This window comes from Psammomys obesus, unplaced genomic scaffold (genome assembly GCF_907164565.1).
Source record: "Psammomys obesus unplaced genomic scaffold, mPsaObe1.curated_primary_1811, whole genome shotgun sequence".
In the NCBI taxonomy this organism is placed as follows: Eukaryota; Metazoa; Chordata; class Mammalia; order Rodentia; family Muridae; genus Psammomys; species Psammomys obesus.
The window spans coordinates 488,205-500,844 of NW_026587215.1; positions in this window are offsets into that span (position 1 = coordinate 488,205).

Consider the following 12,640-nt stretch of genomic DNA (forward strand, 5'->3'; position numbering starts at 1 on the left):
TGTGTGTGTGTGTGTGTGTGTGTGTGTGTGTGTGTGTGTGTGTGTGTGTATACGTGCTTAAGTTTTGCCTCTTTTTGGTAAACTCATGCCGTTTTGATTTTACGTTGGTTTGTTCTGTTTTGAGATAGCATCCCTTCGCCAAGACTGGCTGGTCAGGGAACCCCGGGAAGTCTGCCTGCTGACCTCCTGCCCAGCGTTGCTACACCTGGCTATTTTTTACATGGGTGCTGGAGTTTTGAACCCAGGTCCTCAGGGTTATGCAACAACCACGTCATCTGGTGAGCCCTCTGTCTCTCCTTTTTACAACCTAGAAACAAGCCCACAGGACCTCGGATTACACAGATGCCACAACCCTCGCTTCGATTGGCCTCCCAGGTGGAGGAGCTCAGTGTGACTACGTGACTCAGAAGGCCTCCTGAACTCCTCTCCTCCCCCACTTCTCCCCTCCTGTTTTATCTTCAGCCCTGCACACCATTTCCTAGGCCCTGACTTTGAGCTGTACCCGTTGCTTGTCTGACCCACCCCCCTTCCCCCACCTCAGTAGGGCCTACCTGGTGGCACATACACCAGCCTCTGTAGAGCTTGGTCAGGTGTGTGCCGATGAGGCCGAGTACAGAAGCCAATGCCCTGAGCCACAGTGGAGTCCATGCTGCTTACGTCATGACTGACTCCATGAGTCAAAATCCTTAAGCACAACTGTGTGGTCCACACGCAGCGTCCAAGGGCCCGCTGATGTGCCTTTTTCCTCAGAAACTCCCTCTCTTCCTGGGCCTCAGCTTCCTCCCTTTCCCAGGTCCCACCCTGCCCCTCCACAGGTCACTTCCATCTCTAGACTACTACTTTTTGGAGGCTTTTATTTTGAAACTTGTACGGAGTTCAGAAAATGGGTGACCCATTTCCCGCCCCTCCCCCCCACACCTTCCCAGAGTTTGTCCACAGGGCTTGGAAAGCTTCCCTGGCCACATGGCACTGTGAACACCCATCTGGCCCCACACTCTCTCTTAGAGGTCTTTTGCTCCCAGGACCCCAGCCCTCGGAATGGGGACACTGAGCTTGGAACCTAAACAGAAGGTCAAGGCTATAGCACGATTTAAGAAGGAGCCATCAGACCTTGCATTTACTCGTCAGGCGCTTACCCTTGAAGTAATCGCTTGTGAATAATCAGTGATTGTTACCCGAAATTTATGGGGCTGCTCGAGGGAATTTCAGAACCTCAGCATGACCTCAGTCATAAGATGTGCCTGGCAAATCTGGAATTCTTGTAATGAGCGTGTTTGCTTAGGTAATGGTTCCCTAAGATCTGATAAGAGATGTTGGTATGCTGGAATTGGCCTTTTGTGTAACAATTAATAAAAGAAAAAGCGCTTCTGTGGAGCTGCTAGCGTTCGGTCCTGGAGCCGTTGCTGCTCTGCTGCTCAGAAGCCTAAATTCAGCCTGCAGTGTGTCTGTCTTTCTTTCATCAGTCGTCCCCTGGAACCCAGAACAGGGACTGCAAACTTAGCCTTGCTCTCTGTCTCCGACTTGTGGATAAGATGTAAGCTCTTGGCCACTGCTCCAGGGACAGGGCTGTTTGCCTGCTCCCGTGGTCCCCAGCATGATGGTGAGGGACTCACCCCCTGACCCTGTAAGCAAGATAACTAGATGCTTTCTTTGATAAGTTGCCTTGGTCGTGGTGTCTCTTTACAGCAATAGAACAGGGACTAAGACACCATCACAGCCGGGAGTGTGCTGGGAGCATGGCAGGCAGGCAGGACTGCCGGAGCAACAGCTGAGAGCTTATGTGTAGAAACTATATCCAAGCGGCAGAGGAAGGGAAGGGCTAACTGTCAAATTAAAAACTTATAGCAATCATTGATTCCTGGAGAAGGGGGAGGGGAAAGTTGTTCAGGAGAGAAAAAATCCCCACAACACACACAAAGACTCCTAAATAGGTAAGAGTGTAATCATGAAAATGAGCATCAGGCCATTGTTTTAACCAAGAATATAAACATCAGGATATAAACATCTTGGGGAGATGGGAAAGGGGGTGTCAGGCTTGTGAAAGTAATGGGTTCTCAGTTACAGGAAGAGGAGATTAACATATAATTTCTAAAGAATAAATAAATAAGTAAACCAAAATGAATGTGTAAAAACTAAGAACCCCATGGCAGAACTTACAGGGAATCTAACTGAAGAATGCGGGAAATACCTTCCAGACAGGAGTGAGGGTCTCCCTCCCTTTCCATCCCTAGGAAACCAGAGATTTTACACATGGAGTGACTGCCAGAGAAATATGGAGCAAAAATTGGTTATAATGAAAACCAGACATGAATCAAAAGCTAACTATTATTGTTATTGATTATTTATATTTTCTCTCTAATTCACGGGGTCTGTATGCTCCTGAGCCTCACAAAAGCAAGAGTAATAAACAACTCCAGGGTCCACCCTATGGGACCTCATCCCTTCCCGTGTTTAATTCTAACAGAAGGCTCATGTCAGGTGAAAAGATGGCTGCTCAGGGGTCTGGCCCACCGCCTTCCATACTGTCCTGTTACTAAGAGAGCACTTTCTCCTGTTGCTACTCTGATTTACCTGGTGACGCTGTAGCCAGGTTGGGTTTCTTTGGGTGTGGGAAGGGAGGAGGGGGCTTATCAATACTCTTTGTGGTTGTAAACTGAGCACCAGCATTTCTGATGCAAATATTGATAAATCAATGGAAAGAAACCACAGGAGCAGCAGCCATGCCTGTGACCCGGGGAGAATGCTGGGAGGGAGCAAATGGCTGTGAAAGAGCTCAGGGGCCAGCACACAATGACAGTGATGGTGGAGAGAGGGCATAGATGGCCAGAGTCAGCTTGGACTGTCTTTTAAAGACAATTATTACATGTGTCTATTCGTGTACGTCTGTGTGCTTGCACATGCTATAGCGTGCATTTGGAGGTTAGAGGACAGCTTGAGGGAATCAGTTCTCTCTTTCCACCATGTGGGTGCTGAAAATCCAACTCAAGTCATCAGGCCTTGAGGTAGGAGTCATTACCCATAAGCCATCTCATCAGCCCTATTGGTAGCCACTTTTAGTAGTCATTGCCTATCTGCCTCTGCACATGACTTAACTACTTTTTGTTTTGTTTTGTTTTTGAGACAGGGTCTCTGGGAGCCCAGCCTGGCCTAGAATTCACTATGTAGCTGAGTTTGACACTGAACTCCTGATCCCCCTGCCTCTGCTTCCAGAGTCCTGATGTTACACAAATGCCTGGCAGACATTTTTTTTTTTTTAACAACTCAGAATGTAGATAAATTTGACATACCTCTAGCATCCCCCAATGCTAAAGCTGAGGCTCTGGCCTAAACCCTATAGACCCATGACCCACCCTGCTGCAGCCATCTACCTGATGTCCTGACCTCTGGGTTTTATGAACATACTGATTTATGACTTTCTTTCCTGGGACTGTCGAAGTCCATGTGACCTTTTCCACTCAGAACGTGTCATTCAGGGTAACTCGGATCCATGTTCCCCTGCCACGGTCATTTATCTTTGACTCGGAATAAATCATTGTCGAGTTTCCTTAGGGCAGAATTGGTGTTTTTCCATAGGCAGCATGGTGGCCTGGGGGGTGGGGTTGCTCTGGGAGGAGAAGGGAAGGAAGCTGAGATGAGACCAGAGCCTGGGCGCCTAGAAGAGTGTTGCTTCTTTGCACTCAGGGAGAGACTGGAGGAATAGGAGCAGACAGGGGAGTAGGATTTAGGGGCTGGTTTGGATGGGAGGCCTGGGACAGGAGGACCCTGAGAGACAGTCCTTGACATAATCCAAGGACAGAGGATGGCAGTGTGATCTGGGACAGGGCCGGAGGGCTTACCAGGCTGTTAGGAGGAGGAGGGAGGAGCCAGGGTGATGCCTGGTGAGCGGGGAATTCGTGAGGAGGAGATTCTATTTAGAGAGAGAATGCTGGGCAACGGGGACAGCGACACATGGACCGGGCACAAGGAGAGACCCGTGAGAGGTGACCCCCCCCCCCACACACACACCCAGGGAGAGCAAGTGGCAAGGAGGCAGTCCGGGAAAGGTTGTAGAGGACCCTGGGAGCAGAGAGATGGAACAGAGAGGAGGAAGGGCCCAAGCAGAGCTGAAGCTGTGCCCACAGCAGAGCACAGCAGGGACAGGTGCTTTAGGGACAGCAGGTCGCTGGTGAAAGGAGCTTACCTTAGGGCGAGGGGCTGGGAGGCCAGGAAAGGAAAGTCAGACCCTCACGATGGAAAGATAAACTGTAAGCTGAGGACTCGGTTCCTGGAGGCCGGGGTGGGGGTGAGGGATGAAGCAGGGTGGGTCCAGTAGTCACTGCTTTTCCCCCGCAGACCCAGAACGGAACCCATGAGGATGTGAAAAGGGCTGCAGTCCCACAGGAGGCGCTGCTGGAGCTCAGAGTTCAGGCTCCTGTTCCTCTGACCATTTGCCTGTCCCCCAGCTCTTTCCTCTCTCTCCTTTTCTTTCTCCCACACATTAAACAGCAGACCTGTTTGGATACTAGGGATGTCCAAGATCAGCATGGCACATGAATGCCCTAAAATCTTGCACCTCGGTCCACAGCAGGAAAGGGCAGCTCTGGGTTGCAGTGTTAGGGGTTGGAAGCATTTCCGTGGTGACAGAACACAGCCTTGATCACAGCCAGGTAGGAGGAGGTGTCCCTCGGGCAGCACTCGGCCTCACTCCCGCTGAGCTCTCCTGAGGATTTACTCCCTACACGGAAGCCCTGACTCTTCCCTGGTGACTCCAGAGAGGGTTCAGGAAATAAAGAGCCACGGCTGCATCTGGAATGCTGGAGGGCTTTCAGGGATTCACTGTTTATGCCTGTTTTCACGCCATGACAACAGAGTTCAGCAATCGTGACAGAACGGCAGCCCGCAAAGCCCGAAGTGTTTACTATGTAGCCTTTTCTGAAAACGGCTGGCAGCCTTGTGTTGTCACCGAGCAAGCAGAGCACTGTGGCAATTCTCTCTTCCGCGCTGACAATCCAAACGAAGCCAGGTGGCAGGCTGGGGTTCACTGTCACTCAGCCATTTTCCAGCAGGTTGGGAGGAGAGGGGGAGAATGGAGCATGTGCTATGTTCCTTTAACAAATATGAACCCCTGGCTTCCCTTTCCAGGGCACTGGCCAGCATAGGGCACTCTTTGAGGCAGGTTGGTGACATGCTTTGTCACCCAAGGATTCCTGTGTTGGAACATAAGAGGTGGTGGTAGAACTTTTTCGGGTGACCCCGTGCCTGCCTCTGAAATGACCTATTCACAGCCTCACACATAACACGTTTATGCAGGACCCGGGTATATAGGTGCACAGACAGGTATGCAAATCAAATATTGGCTGACCATAAAATCTTATTTTAAAGCAGTCCTTCGGTATACATATAATTTTAATATTTATTAAAGATCAAAACATTACTAAAGATTAGATTAGCATATTAATGAGAGGGACGTGCTTGCTATTTTTGATAAATAATTAATCCTAGGGTAAATATAGGATCCTTCAATGATTTTCAGAGTTGATATTTTGCTTTTATAATCATTAACAAGGAAGCCACCATAGACAGTACAAAGCGACAGTGTGTTTAGAACTATTTCAAACGGCGGAGACTCCACACTAACTCCCAGCCACAATTCATCAAACGATACCTTAAAACAATGAAACTCGAGCCCGCCACTCCAACAGGAGTTTTTAACAATCCAACATCCTAACACAACCCAACCCAGAGAAACCCCGATCTGAAGCTTATAAAGTGAGAAATGATAGAAAGAAATACAGTTCTTCTGCTGGGTTTCTAGGAGAGATAGAAATCACACGCGGTGAAAAACACCTTATTTCATAATGTACAATCGCCTGCAATCTGAACCTGTGCATCTCAGGCGATGCCTCCTCAGCGATGTGAAATTCGACTCCATGTCCTGTTCAGAACCGCCGCTCCAGTGACGTCACAGGGCAGCAAAGTGCACATGTGTGTTCAGAGTCCCCACTGCAGTGACGTCACATGGTAAAACTGCCAGAAGCACCAGGGCCGTCGTTACACATCTGGTTTTGAGTTCGTTTTTGGTTGAGGGTGGCTCAGAAACTCTTTAATGGGGCTAATTTCTGTGTGTGATTTCCATATTTAGTTGTGTGATCCCGTGCGGGGGGGGGGGAGAGTCACGTGGGGGTCACATCCCACAGTTTAAGAAGCTGGGCTCCAGTGGGTGACCCTTATTTCTCTGGGGGACCCACCCTAGGAAGGGATTGCAGTGGTTCTAGTGAGGCCCACCCCAAGATGGCTTTTGAGTGTTCCTGTAACTGGATCCTGACTCCTGAGTCCGGCTCTAGCTTCCTGCCTCTCCGTGTGAACACCTTGTCAAAGGTACCCCATGATGTCACCGACGGCGGTGTGTGTGACGCAGCCAGGCTGGCTCGGTGGAGCCAACCTTATGCTACTTGGACTCCCGGCTTGCCAAACCGTAAGCTAAATAGGGCTTCTTTTCTTTATCAGCTCACCAGCCTCGGGTGTTTCATTACAGCAGGGACACAACGGACTCACTCAACTGGGAAATAGTATTGTTAGCTGGGTGGCTTGAGTCGTCTTGCTCCTCACAGACTCTTTAGGTAAAGGAGATGGGAAAGATTGGATTGTAGAGAGGCAGCCATCTCTGCCACGGTCGTCAAGAACTGAGGCACAGTTTGTAACGTGCTCAAGTTGCACTGATGTCAGCAACAGACTGAAAATCTCTTGCTCCTCCACTTCCCTCCTCAAATATTTATGGAACCCTCAGTTACACGAGGGTCTAGCCAAGTGCTCTTTATAGACAAGAAAAGCTGAGAGCAGGAGCCAGGGTTGGAGCTAAAGGGAAATAGTTTCACCACCAGCCAGGGGCTCTGACCCTTGAGACATTTGTTCTCTGAGCCGGTGAGAACTAGTGCCTGGGAGCAGCCATCTCTTGTCCACTGAGAAGGACAACCTGGAGACAGGTCCAAACTGGAGATCCATGGACCTCTGGGAGGTCAGTGCCAGAAGGCGAGAGCATCAAGAGCCAGTTCTGAGCCTAGTCTTTTTGACCCCTTGACTTTGCCAGACTCCCTCTGAAACAGCGAGACGACCTGCCATGCCCCCTGTGGAAGGCACCGTCCTGGAAATGGGATCAGAGAAACCAGATGCCAAAACATGGGTTTTCTAGTCTCTCCCTCATGGTGCATGTATGAAGGAATGTATATGGCATGCATGTGTATGTTTATCACTCCATTGTGTGGGCGTGTTTGCCTGTGTGTGAATGTATATTCGCATGCATGAATAAGCATCTGTCCATGTGTGCGGTACCCAGGGTTTATTAGTGTACCTTAACAGCGTTCTGAGACGCTTGGCAGCAATGTACTGGATTTGTCTCTGCCTGCTGTTATCTGCTTCACAGGGGAGGGCAACTGAATGCTTGTGTGGCTAGTGAATGAGAGAATGAATGAATGAATGAATGAATGAATGAATGAATGGCCTTATGACACAGTTAGTAACAGCGTAAGATTGGGAGTCAGCCACAGTGGAGCTTCACCCCTCACTCTGGCTTTCACTAGGTCCCCTCAGTTTCCTGATCTTATAGCACCTCGGTTTTCTCATCAACAGGTAGGAGACCATTACCCATTCTGTGCACTCCAGCGTGAGGATGAAGTGAGGAGTAAGCGAAGCCACCCCGTTCCAAGCTGGCCCACAGCTCTGTCCTGAGGGCTGCGGCACAGCTCCAGCCCACAGACCGTGTGCTAACACAAACACTTCCCCGTGCACACACTGGCTGCTTTCATATTTAACGGTCAGCGGACATCAGTATCCTTGATCCGAGATCTACCCGGATCCAGTGGGTGTAAAGCTCAAGTTCTCCTCTAGGTGGCGCTGCCGAGAGGAAGCCTGACTATTTACTCATAGCGCCCCCTCGTGTTCATTCCCACCAAAAATGTAATATGTGGAGAGCTGTTCTTCTTGGTGAGACTGGCTAATATATATGGAGGAGGGAAATGAGATTTCAATATGATAAACTGTATCCTAGAGAGATAGATGGGAGATAGATGTGCCGGGGAGAGAGAAAGGAAGGGGTCAAGTCACATTAAGGAAACTATCATAGCTAACGTTAATGATATAATTCCTGTATCACCTACTATGCACTCGATGTTAGACTAAGCAATCATTGCCTTGGTTAACACAAGTGTCTCCAGGTGTGTTCTGAGCCATGTATGCAGTAGGTGCCCATTGCCTTATGACTAGATGACAGCTCTACTGTTCTCAAGTGTATTTATTTTTTTAAAGAGATTTATTTATTTTTACATATACAGCGTTCTGCCCGCATGTGGGCCTGCACACCGGAAGAGGGCACCAGATCTCACTATAGATGGTTGTGAGCCACCATGTGGTGACTGGGAATTGAACTCAGGACCTTTGGAAGAGCAGGTGGTGCTCTTAACCTCCGAGCCGTCTGTGCCAACAGGATGTATGTGGAGGTCAGAAGACAACACTTGGGAATCAGTTCTCTTCTCCCATCACGTGGGTTCTGGGAATCGAACTCAAGCGGGCAGCCTTGGCAACAAACCCCTTTGTTCGCTGAGCCATCTCACCGGCTCAGATGCCTAACGTACTTCTAGGAGACAAACATTAATCTCAGTTTAGAACACGGAATGCACAAACCTGAATGCCGTCATGGCCAAGGAGGCAACAGAGCTAGGGCATGCTCACAGCGGCTCAGCCTCCAGGAGGGCGGGGCCCTACCTTCATGGAGTTTGCCTTCTCGGCCTCTGGGTGCTCAGCTCTGCCTCGGACCTGCCAGCAGTGGCTATTTCTGGCTCCGGGAGACGTCCAGTGAAGTTCCCCTTCATAAATTATGAGGGAGACACATGTGGGTCAGGAGGGGGGAGAACTCAGTGCATGAGGGAGCCCCAGGAATCTCGCTCTCTCTAATCAGGGATTTTCCTTCTGTTCCCAAGAGAGTAGCTGATGCAGACCGCAGAACTACCAGCCCCACAAGCATTCCAGGGGCCCCTCAGGTCCTGCTGCTGGGGCTCCTAACCCTGCCCTGCCTGACAGCGCTCTGTCTCATCCCCCTAAATGGGACTGGGGTCTGCTGTTTCCTGTGCCCTGCACCCACACAAGGAGAGATCGAACAGTGCTGAGCATTTTGAGACCTGAACATTCTTTCTCTCTCTCTTCAGACTCAGAGGACCCCCAGCTATTTTCTGAACATACTCAGTCTCACCCTGGGGGTATCTGAGCGTTTGGATCACAAGGAGATGCTTCTTTCTGAATGGCCCTTGACACCTGCTTTTGAGATCGTGGTGCGTTTTTGTTTGTTTTTGTTTTTTAAATGCTTCAGCGTTTTGGTCCCTATTAATTTTTTCGTTTAAATCCCTGACTTTCATTTAAAGCCCTGACTTCCCCCTGGGTCATTCCTCCTCCTGATTTGCTCATTGCAAGTCCCTCGTCTGGTTGCTAAGTTGTTACTTTTGGGAGTGGGTAGGAGAAACTCTCCAGAAAGTGAGGGGTGGAGAACTTTCTTCTGTGAATGAAACATGCCAGTCTTCATGTCGCCTTTGGGCTAAGTGGATATTTATTTGTGTGGGACAATGGTTCATTATGTAGCCCAGGCTGGCCCCAACCTCAAGATTCCACGTCACCTTTGTTTGTTTGTTTACTGTCAGGCTGCTGAGGGTGGAGGCCGTTGGAAGTCAGGCTGGAGTCGGGAAGAACATGCCAGGGTTTTCTTCACACGGGTGCAGAGCAGCGGAGGCTCGCTTGCTTAGGAGACGTAGGAGGAACCCAGATGGTTCTCGCCTTCCTGGGACGGGGGGGGGGGGGGCAGGGGAAGCATGAAATGAGGAGCGGGCACAAGCAGGAGTGAAGGGAGCATGGCAGCTCAGGACTGGAGCTCAGGACTGCTGACGGGGTGTCTGGCTTCCAATTACACTGCCTCAGAGCTCCGCACAAAATTAGCAGCAGTGTTCTCTGTAAAAGGAGCCAGAGAAACAGCTACCTTCAGCAGAACCCCAAGCAGGGGCAGAAGACAGAGGGAGAAAGGACAGGGCTGGCCCAGCACGGGCACCAGGGCACCCTCTTAGGGACAGACCCTGGCCCCTGCTGCCCAGGTGGCTCCTAGGCTGAGTCAGGGACACAAGATAATCCTTAGGGGAAGGGATGGTCAAGTGTGGGAAGGTGAGAATGGGGGAGGGGGCCAGGTGGCCTAGAGGGCTACACACACACACACACACACACACACACACACACACACACTGAAGAATAAAAACTGCTGGGTGCTTGTGGTAGCACACAGCCGTAATTCCAGCATGTGGCAGGCTGAGACAGGAGAACAGCAAATCTGATGACAACTTGGACTACACAGTAAAACCTTGTCTCAAAACCAGACGACGACAAAAAAGAAAATGTCCTGTCTTGCGTGGTGGCTCATACCTGTAATCTTGACATTAGGCCAGGCTGGGGTGGAAGAATGACTTCAAATTAGAGGCCAGCCTGGGCTCTATAATGCATAATGAGCTCCAAGTTAGCCTGGCCAATAGAGTGAGACCGTAACACACACACACACACACACACACACACACACACACAGCCAGAAAAGAAAATAAATGAGAAATGACTTAGAGAGCGTGTTGGCTTATGGGAAGACACACTGCCAGTGTGTGTGTGTGTATGTGTGTGTGTGTGTGTGTGTCTGTGTGTCTCAACACGGGCCACCACCAACACTCCATCAGAGAGAGTATCCTCTTCTGCTTGTAATGTCACCAATCTCTGTGTTACAGGGTCTTTCGGAGACCCTGCAGAAACACTCATACCCGCCCACACACGGTTGTGCGAGTTGCGTCTCTGCACAAACCTGCCTTGCACAGCTAAGAAGGTCGTGGACCTCTTGACCCTCCTGCCTCCACCACCAAAGCTCGGGGACTCCGGGTGTACTCACACGTGTCTTATTCAGCCCTGAGACTGAGCCCAGGGCTTCACTCACGCTACGCAAACGCTCTATACCCCAGCCCCCAAACGAATATAATTTCAAGCCAGATCACACGTGGTGTGACACGGTCTTTCAATGTCATCATTTCCTGTTTCCTGACCACCTGTTGACCAACATTCTCCTCCCCCATGGGCCGAGCTTGCACCTCTGTGCTCACAGACACCTTCCTCTATGCCAAAGCCGGGACGGTCTGAGCCCCGAGGCCCGAGCCAGAGCCTCCGAGTTGTGTCTAGCTCTTCAGGTGTGAATTCTTCTGAAGCCCAAGGCGCCTGGCTTGCAGTTTGTGCTGACTCCAAACTGCTTCCGCAGCATAGTTCAGAGCCAGACTTTCTCTGGATTTTACGCCAGTAGGGGCTTCAGGCCTGAGGCTCTGACCCAGTGTGTAAGCTCCCTCTATCCAGCCCATAGCCTTAAGAGTCCTTCTGCTCCCACAGGCAGCCAGGCCAACCGCTGAGAAATCCTCTTCAGCGTTTGCTGTGAAATCCAGCTTCTGATGGGAGCTCGGGGTCGACGTCCTGCCAGCAGCCGGGCCTGTGGCTTGCCTCTGGTCTTCAGCCAGTCACTGGAGACTCATCTCTAATAGCACATGTGTTTGCTGTTCCCCATGGCTGGGGTGATCAGTCTCCAGCCTCAGTCCTGGGTATGATTCCTGCCCCATCTTAGAACCTGCGGATCACCCTTTCCTCTCTTGAACAGGGATATGTATGCTTAAAAGACCTAAACCCGTGAGCTGGGCGTTTTTTATGTGCTTGGGGTAGGTCGGGCCTCCCACCTCCATTCCTCTGCCACCTTGATCTATCTGTGCGGCGTAAACGCCTTGATGAACGTACAGCCACTGGCGGAGTGCCTCTCTCCCGCTGTCTTTCCTGTACCCTCCAACCTCTCGTCCATCTCCCCAGGAGACCGCACCCTGCCTGGCTATGGGGGTGGGTGGGTGGCAGTTCTCACTGGGAAGATTCTATCCTGGGACTCTGGATCCATCCACTCTGGGCTGAGTCAGGGCCAGAAGGGCCCTGTTTCCACAGTCCCATCCCCAAGTTTGGAAGACAGGATCCTGATTCAGGTGGGGTGGGCAGAGGTTTATTTATTTGGTGGTGGCCGAAGACACTGCGGCGGGCTGCTGTCTCGCCTACCTCTGCACACTTAGTGAGTGAAGCTATGGGGGTCCAGGGGCTAAGGAAGGATGGGGCATCCTGAATGCTGCTGGGCCCATTCTCAGCGCAGGCTTCCTTTTGGAGCCCTCATTGCAGAATCAAAGGTCCCTGTGCATTAGAAGGAGTCTACAAGGAACTTCCCTTTTTTCTAGGTGTTTGCAGCGTGGTGCTGGCCTGGAAGAAGCCTAACCCACCAGCACACATGTATAACAAACAGAAACAGGAAACTCCGGCTGGCAGGAGCTTGCTGCAGGGAAAGCACCCAGAGCGAGAGGGAGGCCTGTCAGGACAGGCCTCTCACTCAAAGGACCTACAGGAGGCAGGAAGGGAGCACTGGGAACAAGGAGGCAGTGAGGGAAGGAAGAGCTTGGGAGAGCAGGCAGCTGGCAAGGCCTTGCGGATTCTGAGGCCAGCAGGAGAGCAGAATAGGGAGGTGGAGGCAGATAGTAAGGAGAGCACCGATGTGGTTGGCAGCTCCAGGACAGCTGACTGTGAGATCTCA